Source organism: Helianthus annuus, chromosome 7 (assembly GCF_002127325.2).
Source record: "Helianthus annuus cultivar XRQ/B chromosome 7, HanXRQr2.0-SUNRISE, whole genome shotgun sequence".
In the NCBI taxonomy this organism is placed as follows: Eukaryota; Viridiplantae; Streptophyta; class Magnoliopsida; order Asterales; family Asteraceae; genus Helianthus; species Helianthus annuus.
Window position 1 is genome coordinate 76,386,163 of NC_035439.2, and position 12,924 is coordinate 76,399,086.

Here is a 12,924-nt window from a genome sequence, read left to right on the forward strand (position 1 = left end):
TCCTAATGACTGTTGATTTACTAAATTGCTGACTGTCATCCATTATGACAACAAAGGTTCTGATGTGGACAGATGTTAGCTAAAAATAAAACAACTGCTGAAAGTTATCATCTGTTCTGATAACTTCTGTTTATCTAACGACTGTTTGACTCACACTGTTCCCAACAACCAACAGAGGTTTCCAAACAACTGTCATCGGTTGTCGCAAGAGAGGTTCTGACGTGGACAGATCTTAGCCATCAAATATTTGTAACTACTGCCACGTCAGCATTCACTTCTTCTCTCTATATAAAAGTTGTTTCATCCCTAAATCGAGGTTCTACCACTGCAGTCTCGAATTCAAAATTCTCAAAAACAGTTTCCAACATATTAAAAACACTCCAACTTAAACCCCGTTTCATCCCCAAATCATCTTCTTTTCCGATCATGTCTCTGAACATCAAAAACCCTCACAACTACCTCCCCATCTTCGAGAAAACCCGCAAAAATACCAGCTATCACTCAATAATTGACCTTTTAACGTCATCGAAATACAAATCAATTCTTACTGCTGATGCTCCGGTTCATACAGAAACACTTCGACAATTTTGTTTTAATGCTGAAATAGAGGCTGAAGATAATAATCCAGTTTCCATCACATCTAAGGTCGGGGAAAGTGTGGTACGAATTTCTCCCTTTACAATTTCCACTACATTTGCATTGGACGACTTGGGAGGTAAGAACAACTTTGAAAAACTTGAACTTCATACAGAGTTCACTGAAAGAGGGTATGATGCACAATTAAAGGAAGTTACTATCTACAAACCAAACTTCCCTCCGCCAATGAAATTTTTGTTTCATACTCTTTTAACTTGTCTCTCAGCCAAGACCACCGCATTTAATGAGATACCTTTGAACATTCAGTATTTGGGTTATGCTATTTTAACAAAATCTGATTACAATTTATCACAAGCACTGTTTTCTGATTTGTTGAATAATGTGAAAAATGTGAAAAATTTGAAAAAAAGGTGTTCGTAGTAATGCTTTTCTGTTGTATCCAAGACTTCTAAGCTACTACCTACGAAAACAAGTGTCACAAACAGATTTTGAACAAGGTGTAGCTTTTCAAATAAATAGTCTTACAAGTAAAACTTTTACTAAACTTATGGATAAAGAGTCAAAAGTTTCAACAACTGAAACAAAGGGGGATGAGCATGTTTTAGATGCATCCGCATCAGTTGCTCAAACTTCTGTTGTTGAGCGAACTGCTCCTGGTGATCATGACACCACAACCGGTGTTGTGAAACACACACCAGGAAAACGCAAAAAGAAAGCTGTCACATCCAAAAAGCCCATCAAAACTAAACAAAATAAAAAGGTTCCTCTGGAAGATGAGATCCCAGAGGTTAATGCAGTGACAACACAAATGTCACTTGAAACCACTACTGCTACTTCTTCACAGTTGTTGGAAAGATATCAACCCATCCAAACTCCTCATGTATCATCACAAAAGGATCATGTTGTAAGTACAGGGACACCACAACATGAAGTAGACCTTTCATATGAAAGTATGTTTAAAAGTCCCTCTCCTAGGGCAATCACTCTTTCTACACCACAACCCTCAACTCAAGTTCAATATTACCTCTGTTTGAAGCAATTGAATTTCAGAAAGAAAACAGTTCCTCTAATGCACACATTACTGAGAGTAGATCGCAATAAATGATTGTGTCTGAACCAATTCAATCTCCTATCCTAGAAACAGTTGAGGAGGTTATCCCCGTTGAGTATTACGAAACTCTTGGTGGTAGTTCAAGTGGAGCAGCCACTACAACTGTTGAACCCATTGGTGATCAGTTGGACAGTGGTTACATCATTAAGACTCCTTTGAAGGTAACTACTGATGAGGTTACAACTGTAATCTCTGCTTCAGTGGGAAGTCCCCAGAACGAAGATAAAGAGGCATCTGTTTCTAATGATATGGTGACTTCTCGTATTATCAAAACAAATACAACCACTACAGGTGGGAATTCAGATGATCCTATTAAAGTAGGTGATGAAGTAACTTATAAGGATTTGACGGTTAGAGTGTCTACCATTGAAACATATGTTGCTGAAATGAAAGAATTGATTAAGCAGATGATAGAGCTTTTTAAAAGTCAACCTACCAGACAGGAAATTGCTAATGAGCTTTGGAATTCTATGCAACCCATCCTTCAAGCTCAGAGAAATTTGGCTGAAAGTAACCGCAATTTCAGTTTGGAATTTATCATAAATCTGGTTGATGCTAGGTATAAAGACACACAAGTAGACATTATAAACATTAAGGAACATCTGTTGGAACTTACTGGCTCCACCTCTACATCAATCTTTGAGAAAGATGATGATGATGATGATGATGATAATGATGCCAAAAAGGGGGAGAAAGATTCATTGAGAAAGTTGCCACCAGATTCAAAAGCTAATCATATAGAAATTGTATCCCCTGCTCAACCTAAATCCCAACCTTCTCCAAAAAAACCACCACAAAAGAAGATGAAAATACCTTCCACACCATTATCACCCATTTTGTCAATAGATGCTGGGAACAAAAAAGTATCAGCAGATGTTTACCAAACAGCTGCTGAGACACCAGTTGTTTCAGCAGAAGTTTCTCAAACATCTGCCATGATCATTTTCACTACACCAACTACAATTCAACCATCTCCAACTTCACAAAGATTTCCCATACATTCATCTTCACTACCAAAACATTCTCCTTCACCAGAAATCATCTCCACACGTAAGAGAAAAACTCATATCGATAGAATCACAAAAATGAACTATGATCCTCTAGTAAAGCCAACTCAACCTAATTGGAAGAAAGTGAAAACAGTGGATTCAGATGAGGTATTGAAGTTTAAAAGAATGAGAGCAGAGCTTGTGGCTGCTGATTATGGTCCAGTTAGATCCATTGCCAGATGGTCTAAACTGAAGATAGTTGGGACCTACAAAAAGCTGGAAGAAATTAGAGCTGAACATTCAAATGTTCTTCAAAACTCAGTCTATCCTACAACTGCTGCTCTGTCTCCAAAAATCAGTACTCTGAAAAACCTTCTCTCATCATCTGATTTGTCTGAATCAATTGCAAATTTAGTTAGCAGACCACAATCACCAAACTCATCTTCAATAATTCTTTGCCCAAGAAAACCAGCTGATCTAAAAATAGTAAAGTGAAAGTCATGCTCAAAAACCCAAGTATTGACTTTGATCAGATTAGATGGTGGTGTTGAAGAGATTAAAATGGATAGTGCATATAATCTGAATGCATACGATCTCCAAGATTTGTTGGACCTTCAACTTGAGAGGGGTGATGAAGAAGATATGTTCTCCTTGGACTTTGAACTACAATTCAAAGGACAAATCAGGGAGATGTTGATGAGAAATAAATTCAGTAATAAAGAAGGGTTTTCGTATCATCTGTTGTATAGGGAGATTGTTGCATCAACGGCTGTTACATTGTTTGCAGTAGCATATTTAACCAGATCACAACATGTAACGAAGGACATGTTGCTTCATAACAAATTCTTGAGTGAGGTTTGATATGTGTTGTTTAGGCAGGTGATCGTATGTTCTTAGTTAATGTTTGTTAAAGTTAAGTTGTATTCGAATTTTATTAAGTTTGTTAGACATCTTTCATATGTACTTATGTTTATAACAATTTATATTGTCAATGGGTAGATACTCTCTTTTATGAATAAGAGAATGGAAATAATCATATGTAACTGATGAATTTTATTAAGTTTGTTAGACATCTTTTATTAACTTTGTTAAATATCTTTTATATTTACTTATAGTTGTCTTTTAGCTATAATAGATAACACGTTTTGGTAGAATATCTATACACATATCTATAGATAACAAGTTTTGGTACAATATCTATACACATACCTATTGACCATTAGTGTATATCAATTTTATAAGTGTGCACTAATTATTTTTTTACTCTCTGTCAATATGGGCTATGCATGGTTTCTAAGAAACGACTCGTGTTTGCACACGGGTCTTACCGCTAGTACTATATAATAAAAGAAACCAATGGAAGAACACATGTCATTCATTGAAGCCATCTATTTTTTATAGATAATTATTATCAATTAAAAGATAATTATAAATTAAATTTAATATAAATTTAAACAATTTGTATAGGAGATAATATACCATTTTAAAATATTTTTCAGATTTCAAAATTATTTATCCTAAAATTAACAAAAGATGTACGCTAAATATAAATTAATATAATGTATATGATTTATTTATTTATTTTATTAAACTAAAGTAGTTGAGGGTAAAACATATTTCAAAAATGTTTATAAGCGGTAAACAAAAATATTAATCAATGTTTATTGGTTCTATACTTTTATTTTCATGTTAAACTCTCAACTCAAATACGGTAATCACTATGTTTACGTTACATTTATAAGAACCATCACCGCAGTCACCCCATCCATCATATATCGATTATATCCGTTAGTTTTTTTTAAAGATATAATTTTTTATTAGATTAATTCAACCTGTGTAATAAACGAGGTTTTTTAAAGATGTAATATTTTTATTTTTTACTATACAAAATTACATTTAAGCAACTCGTATAATACATAAGGTTTTTAAAATATAACTTCTTTTTATCATGTAGTATATAAAATAAGATTTATTCGATCCATATAACACATAGGGTTTATAAAGATATAACTTTTTATTGTTTGGTATATAAAATTGCATGTGCTCGACCTATATCATCACACATGAGGTTCTTAAAGATGTATCTTTTTTCATTATTTAATATATAAAATTAAATTTACTCAACCCGTACATCATACAATACACAGCGTTCTTAAAAATACAAATTTTTATTATTTAATATATTTTTTTTTCCATTTGAACAATTTTTTCATTCTAATCATCAGGACAAATTAAATAAGGATAGCAGGTAGACGAACAACAAACTGTGCCACCATCCCATGTAATAAAATTACATTTATTCAACACATGTAATAAACGAGATTTTTAAATATATATTGTTTTATTATTTGGTATATAACATTACATTTATTCAACCCATTTAATAAACGAGATTTTTAAAGATATATATATTTTTACATTATTTGGTATATAAAATAACATTTATTCAACTCGTGTAATACACGGGGTTTTAACCTAGTAGTTAAATATGGAAAAAAGATTTCCATCATTTTAAGGCATTTCACATTCTATATACTCTTAAAAGAGAAAGTTGGTGGCTTCGGTCACCGACCAACTTCTCGGTTGTTATTTCTAGAACATATTTGATCAAATAGAGAGCAGGTTACAACAAATACTGCGTTAGGTACATGTCTGATTTTGCAGTTGGCCACCGGTTATGTCCTTTGAACCGTTTGAAACGTAACCGGCCGGCCGGGCCGGTGGCCGGTGGTTGAACCGGAAATCCGGCGTAAATAAGGGCCAGGCTGGAATGAAAAACGTTAGATCATAAAGTTTGAAACTAAAATGACATGAAGAAAGGAAGAAGCACAAGCTGTAGTTGTTTCTTTCGTAAGTATTTTCGACAAAGTGATGGCTTTGAAGTTTGAACAGAGAGTCGTGATTAGAAAGATGATGGCTCTGGGATGATGCTTGCTATGGAATCTTGCTAAAACCACAAAGTAGATCTGGAAAGACAATGGCTATGGCTTGTCAACTGCTAACAACAAAGAGGGAGGCTAGGTTTTTGACTTTTGTGAACACAAAGTAGATTTAGGTTGTGGGCTGAGTTTTAGATGGGTAGTAAGCCCATTTTTAAGTGAATAATGAACATATATTTTTATTAATAAAATTGATACAGAATATTCTATATTTCTATAAATTAATTATTATGTGTTCCGGTTCTTATTATCGGTTCGACCGGTCCGACCAGTGAACCAGTAGAGTGACCGGTTCGTTCACCGGTCCGATTATGAAAACATTGGTTCTGACACTGGTCCTTACTTTTTGGTGTATGTTCTTTAACTTTGTCGTTTTACTTTACAATAATGTCCCTGTAATTAATTTTTATTTCTTAAACCCCCAGAATTTATGATTTTAACAGTTTTAGGGAGATTAAAAGCATGCAAGATGATTATTTATTTTTAAACATTAAAAGAAGATAGTAACTATTAACAATTGCTTCAACTATTTTTCAGGGGAGAGAGCTACACATGCAGAAGATAACCACACGATTGGTCAAAGTTTAACCTGAGGTAACTGTGTTGAGCAAGAGGAGGGTTACCAGAATAATACAGTGCACGTTGATTATGCAATTTCACTGCATTGACCTGTGTTCTCCAGCACTTATTGGGAATTTATCCAAGACATCGACAATTTTGGCGCGTTGGACCTCCTTTGCTACAAAATCAAACCGAATGCTGTTAATTTTATTTGATAAGGTAAACCATACGCATTATTCAGTTTAATAATTTCATGATCGATGACGATAACCACAGTTCATATTAAACTAAGAAAATAAGTGTGTTTAAGAATTCCATTTCAGAATTATGCCAACCGAGCTAGATACTCTAGCATTTTTGTTGATGAGCATCGCATAACGTTGGACTGAGCCACTCGATGTTTCAATGTGCTACAAGTAAAATTTCAATCCTTGATGTGATTATGTCTTTTGATTACACGTGTCAGTTTTCCATTTATACGTGTTTAATACTTTTTTTTGGTACATTTCCTATGCATGAATCGGTTACATATAGATATGTTATAATTGTACATTAAAACTTTGATTGCTTTAGATAATCTTCAACCACTATAATTGTACGTTTGGACTAATCCATTCAAGGTTTAAAATGTACCCGCGCCGCAACGCGCGCGGGTCTAATTACTAGTTTTTTCTTAATTTGCAAAGCTTAGTAGAATTGGACAAGCTAAGGAAAGCGTACGTAAAAGTATGATATATTGGAGGTAAATGCAATTTACTTCCTTATTATTCTGGCTGAGAGCAGATCGAGTCCCCAAATCCTTTTTTTATCGGAGTGAGTGCGTTCTTAAGTTTTATTTATTCTTGAGTCTCGGGGTGTCAAAGACCGGAACGAATGACATGGTACCGGAATGGTTGGGACTATAGGAATAGTGTGAACAAGGGAATCCTATGATGCTTGTGGGGACTACCATATAGTTCAAAATTCCGATGGATAATGTGAAGTGAACATGAAATGTGGTATTCCTAAAGCTTATTAAGTAAGTCACCGGAAGAAGAAACAGGGGAACAATCAAGAAATTACAGGTGTAATTTATGGGGACTCTAATGTAAAATTAAGGTGATCTTACAGGGGGCTAGAATTGTAATATGTAGACTGGACCATTTTACATCCATCCTAAAATGTAAAATGACATTTAAAAGAACTTGTAATATTCCCGGATGATTTGTATTTGGATAATTTGTATAATATAATGAATGTAAAGATTTCTTTTTTTTTACTTTAGGAATTTGGATTTAGTAAAGGAAAATTGGTTTTTAATAAACCAACATTTGTCCCGTTGGTAAATAATAATCTTACCTACGTAATTGGTATACAATAATCCTACCTATCAACATGTTGGTACTCAATGAACTTCTGTTAATTTTTTTTAACTGAAGTTAATTTTTAAGTTTTATTTATTACACAAAAAGTCCCTGTAGTTGTAATTTACTAGTTTTAACTATTTTATAAAACAAAAAAACCTCAAGGGACTGTAATTTACTAGTTTTAAAATAGTTAAAACTAGTAAATTACAACTACATGGACTGTTTGTGTAATAAATAAAACTTAAAAACTAACTTCAGTTAAAAAAAATTAACAGAAGTTCATTGAGTACCAACATGTTGATAGGTAGGATTATTGTATACCAATTACGTAGGTAAGATTATTATTTACCAACGGGACAAAGGTTGGTTTATTAAAAACCAATTTTCCTTTAGTAAATTGGATTACTAATGTATATTGCGGCATCAATACCTTGTTTTTCTTTCATGAGGATATACTGTTTTTAGTCACTAAAAGAAATATATTAGGGACCGAAGAAATATGGTTCCGAAAATTAATTTTCAGTCTTTAAAAGAAATATATTGGAACTTCAGCCTTTAAATTTGTTATTGAGGATTGATTTTAGTCTTAAAAAAGCCTACTCGGGACTAAAACGACATGTTATTTGAGATAATTTTTCAATCCTTAAAATCACATTAAGGACCTGTTTGTGCAGTTTTGTGTCCCCTATTGTGTGAATAGACTAGATTACGTTTTAAGCTAATTATGTAATAGTTGGTGATGAGTCAAATGAATGGAATTATGTAAGAGTTAGTGATCAATCAAACAAATGTGTTAGACCCATTCGTTTGAAGTGGTAAAATGAATGGGTTTTTTATTGCCCAACCAACATACTTTATAATCCACATTAACACTATCATGATCTTTCCAAATCCAAGTGCAAGAATTCATTCACATACTCAAATCATCATCCATTTCATGTTAACAATCACCATCCCTAGTCTCATGTTATCAATCAAACTACAAGTAAAAAAATTCAATACTCATAATATACACATGGGTTTTCCAATATGTCATGGGTGAATTTATAATCAAACAAACATGAATAACAACTTTAAGCATACATATGAACTCTAAGAACAAAATTATAACACTAGCATGAAGATTAACAAGAACTTATCATCACATAATCAAAAGCTTTAACAAAGTTTAAGCAACTACAAGTGTTTAGCCTCTAAAGCTCATCATAACTAGCACAAACTCTTCAAATATTACAAAGTTTGATATGAGATTAAAAATGCTAACCAAATACAAAGCAAGAATTAATTGATGGATGATCAAGCCTTCAAGTGTTTAAGTCTTCTCCTATGCTCCTCCTTGGCTCCAACTTCCTTCCAAGTGCAGATTTTTGAGAGAAAAATAATTTGACTTCAAGACCCAACTCACCTTCAAATGGCTAAAAAAAATGGATTGATAACATTTTGACGAAATGACATGATCATGCCTGGTCTCTGTCAGTTTCACTTTCCATCTGGAAATCTTGTTTGCTACCATTTTTGGATAAATCCCGCTCAAAAGTTTTCAAGGCAAGCATATTTTGGCATGATCATGCTACATCGAATTTCACCGAGAATCGGTCGGGAACGATTGTGTTGATCAAGGATTCTCTCCAATTTTGCTAGGCATGATCACGCGGCAGGGGCGCATGGTCATGCATGATCTGGGATTGACTCCAATTTGACTAAGCATGATCATGCGGCTAGGGTGCATGATCATGCATGATCTGGGATTGGCTCTAATTTGGCTAGTGCTTGATTCTGGCATGATGGTGCTAGGCTGCTCGTGACCTGGCATGATCATGCTTATTTGGCTATTTGATGGAATTGTCTATTTTTGCTCCAAAAGCCTTTGTTTAGCACCGGGCCGAAGCTTGGACGTGTATTTCCACAAAAAACTCAAGTGAGTACCAAAATCAATGAATATACAAAGAGTTTTCGCATACACAGGGATAAATTTTATGTTAGAAGATGTATAAATTCTTATACATCAATATACACAAATTCTGATATGGCTTATGGCATAAAGGGTGGTGGAGTAAGAGGGTGAGGCTTATATGGCGAATACCCATATCCATAGGCACAAAAGTTGGCTCTGAAGCCTTTGGCTTGGTAGGCTGAGAAGGTGGGATACCAAATAACATCTCTTGGATGTCACTCCTCAAGTCCTTGAGACTTCTCAAAACGTCAATTATCTTCCTTATAACATATATGTAACAATCACCAAATTGTCTTTGCATGCTTTTAAGTTCACTCCTCATGTGGTTTTGATCATAACTATACACTTGCACTTTAGGATTAGTAGGGCACGGTTTAGCAAGGTTCTTCCTAGGTCTTCTCCTACCATGTTTCTGTGGCACCTCATAAAGTTCCTTAGCTTTCTGTTGTAACTAGGAAAAAAAATACAGAACATACTGATCATACATTCTTTATGAGCCCTATGCTAGGTTGGCTTACGAGCTGTAACAGTTCAATTTCGAGGTTAACCTACTTCTGGAGGAAAATAAGTCAGCTACCAATGAATCTAACCATTTTCTAGGTCACATAAGCTCTTGATTAGTGATTTTGGTGGGTTTTTGTAGATGTAAAAATGGTGTGAAACCCCTAGATCTTGAAAAACAAAACATAATACTTGGATCTAGGTTGAAATGGATCGTAACTGAGTATTAGGTTTCCATTTACACACCATTTGGAGTGGTTTCATCATCTGATTAACCTTTTTGAAGGCGTCTTCAACTGATTCGTAAATGAACATTACATGATATGTTCTTCAGATCCGCACATTATTTCCAAAGGACACCATGTCAGACTTTCAAACAACATCTAATTCCTTAAACGACATGTAAAATCTAGGACAAAGCATCGATGACATCATCATCATTTAAACAACAACCTGCTGTTCAAAAATAAAACAAGAAAACAATTATTGTTCAAACGATACACACTAGATCTTCCAAACGATATATTCCTTCAAATGAGAAGCAGTCTTCAAAGCGATATTCAGATGAAATCAAAGGAGAAGCTCAACACTGTTATACATTTGTTTGAGGATCTTCTGATGACGTTGGATACACTACCTTTCATCTTGAAATCAAATGAAAAACCCATGAAGTTTGGCGGCTGGTTCCTGGTTGGAGATGTTCAGATCGGTGGTGAACGATTGATGGTGGTGATCCGGTAGAGCATAGTTTTGGCGAAACAAGGTGGTCTAGGTAGCATGAGTTGAGAAGATTAAAGGGTGTCAGCTGCTATTGTTTGTTTCATCATAAGGCTGGAGGGTGTGGGATGGATCCCCTAGGAGCTTTATCAGGACACGTCAGCGCCACGTAAGATCCACATCAACCATGGGGCTTTATCACACCCTCCCTTAACTTGTAGGGTGTGGGATAAAGCCTCATATTAAACAAAATTAAAAAAAAATTTGATTGGATGAAATCAAGTGGGCCCCACTTGAATACATGGTTCTTCCTTGTTAACATGTTTGCGCCCCACCTATAGCGCCCCACCTTGAAATCGATGGTGTGGGGTGGCGCCACCACCCAGGCTCCCCAGAGGCTGAGATGGCAAGGGTGGCGCCCCAATACCCTCCAGCCTAAGAGAAGAAGTGCATCGTAGAGAGAGTGTATGAGTTTACTGAGAATGGCGGCTGATTTTAGTGACATCTAGGGCTCACGTGGTGTCATCTTTTTTTTAAGAGAAGGTGAGATATCATTAAAAAGAGGAGCAAGCTGCTCAAGAGTTACGTAAAAGAAAGTTTAACAAGATAGTTACAAGGAGAAAAATATGCATTCATGAGGGGAAATTGGTGAACTTGAATCCCCTCCATTTCTCCCAATCAATGTAAGAGTGCCCTGCTCGAGACTTCACCCAAGAGTACGAATTCGCCTTGATGTCCCCTATTATTTTCGTCAACTGAGGAGCTCTTTGTTTGAATATGAAATCATTTCTTGTCTGCCATAAGTTCCAACATGTTGCAGCCATGACTACCCCGATCGCCTTCTTTGTTTCCTTGTTCATTTTGTAAGCTGAGATGCGTTCCAATAGTTGTACGATGCTCAAGAAGTAACGAGGCAATGGTATTTTTAGCCACTGGATACTAGGCACCATATGTATTGAGCAAATTCACATGTGACTAGTAGGTGGTCCGTTGTTTCTACCTTGTCATTATAGAGGACACAGGCTGAAGAGGGCAGCAATATTCTACGGGTTAACAGTGCCTCTTTATTCGGAATTTGGTCTTGTACCACACACCATAAAAAACAGTTTACTTTTTTAGGAACCCAATGCGACCAAGTTAGTATTTTTGCTTCCGGTATGACATTTATGTGATCCAGTTCAGCCCGTAATTTGCTGACTTTGAATTCTTCGCAGTCTGATCTGCTCTTCCATAGCCAACGATCTGCACCCGGCCCAAGCCTAACCGTGTACAGTAGATTAGTGCATGGACCCAGTCCGCAAGTCGTTCTGGTTGGGTAAGAGCTGTGGAGCTGCCCCAGAACCACACCGTCAAACCTTGGGATAATCTGTACCGCTGCTGAATTTTACATCTTTTATCAGTTTCTATCGCAAAGTGTCTTGGAAAAACGTCTTGTAGAGTCCTGTTACCGACCCAGTTATCCAGCCAAAACAACGTTTTGTTACCCACACCTACTTTCGGTATCATTCTTTCTTTGATGTTGACGGCTGGATTTTTAGTTACACGACCCATGTTCACAATGGATTTCTACACCTCACCTATTGAGCTCTAGGAGATTCTGCTTCCAGCCAGCAACATCCCAGGCAGACCGATCGAAGCAAGGATCCCTAGCCTCTTGGGCTATCTTGATCCTTGGCTCTTAGATAGCACGAGCAGCACACACCTTGGCCTCGTCTGTTACATGCAGGACTGCTTCATGGATTCCAGCCTCGGTGATTAGCAGCTGTTCCTCCAAACCCTTCTTCTCCTTTTCAAGAAATATAATCTTCTTATCCTTAGAGGTGGCGATGGAACAGAGATCAGCCAAGTTTTCCTAAGCTTCGGCAAGGCTTTTATCCTGAAGAGCCTTGAGGCGGACAAACCTCTGCATATTACAAGATGGGAAAGTCAGGATTAGTGATCCTTCGCTACAGTCAAGACTAATTATGAGGATCAAGTATCCTTACCTTAGTGACAAACTCATGGAATTGTTATTCAATTTGGAAGTTGTCCTCTTCAGGTTCAGAAGGCTTCTTCCTCTTGAATCCTGCCTTGGCTCTGGTGGTCATCGTCTTAGGCTCTAGATGGCTTTGGCTCTTGGCCAGCTCCTTCTTGATGGAATGGGGGGGGATCATGCTGTCAATATAACCCAGGTTAAATTTGGAAGCCTGCTAGTGGATCCCGGAGCACC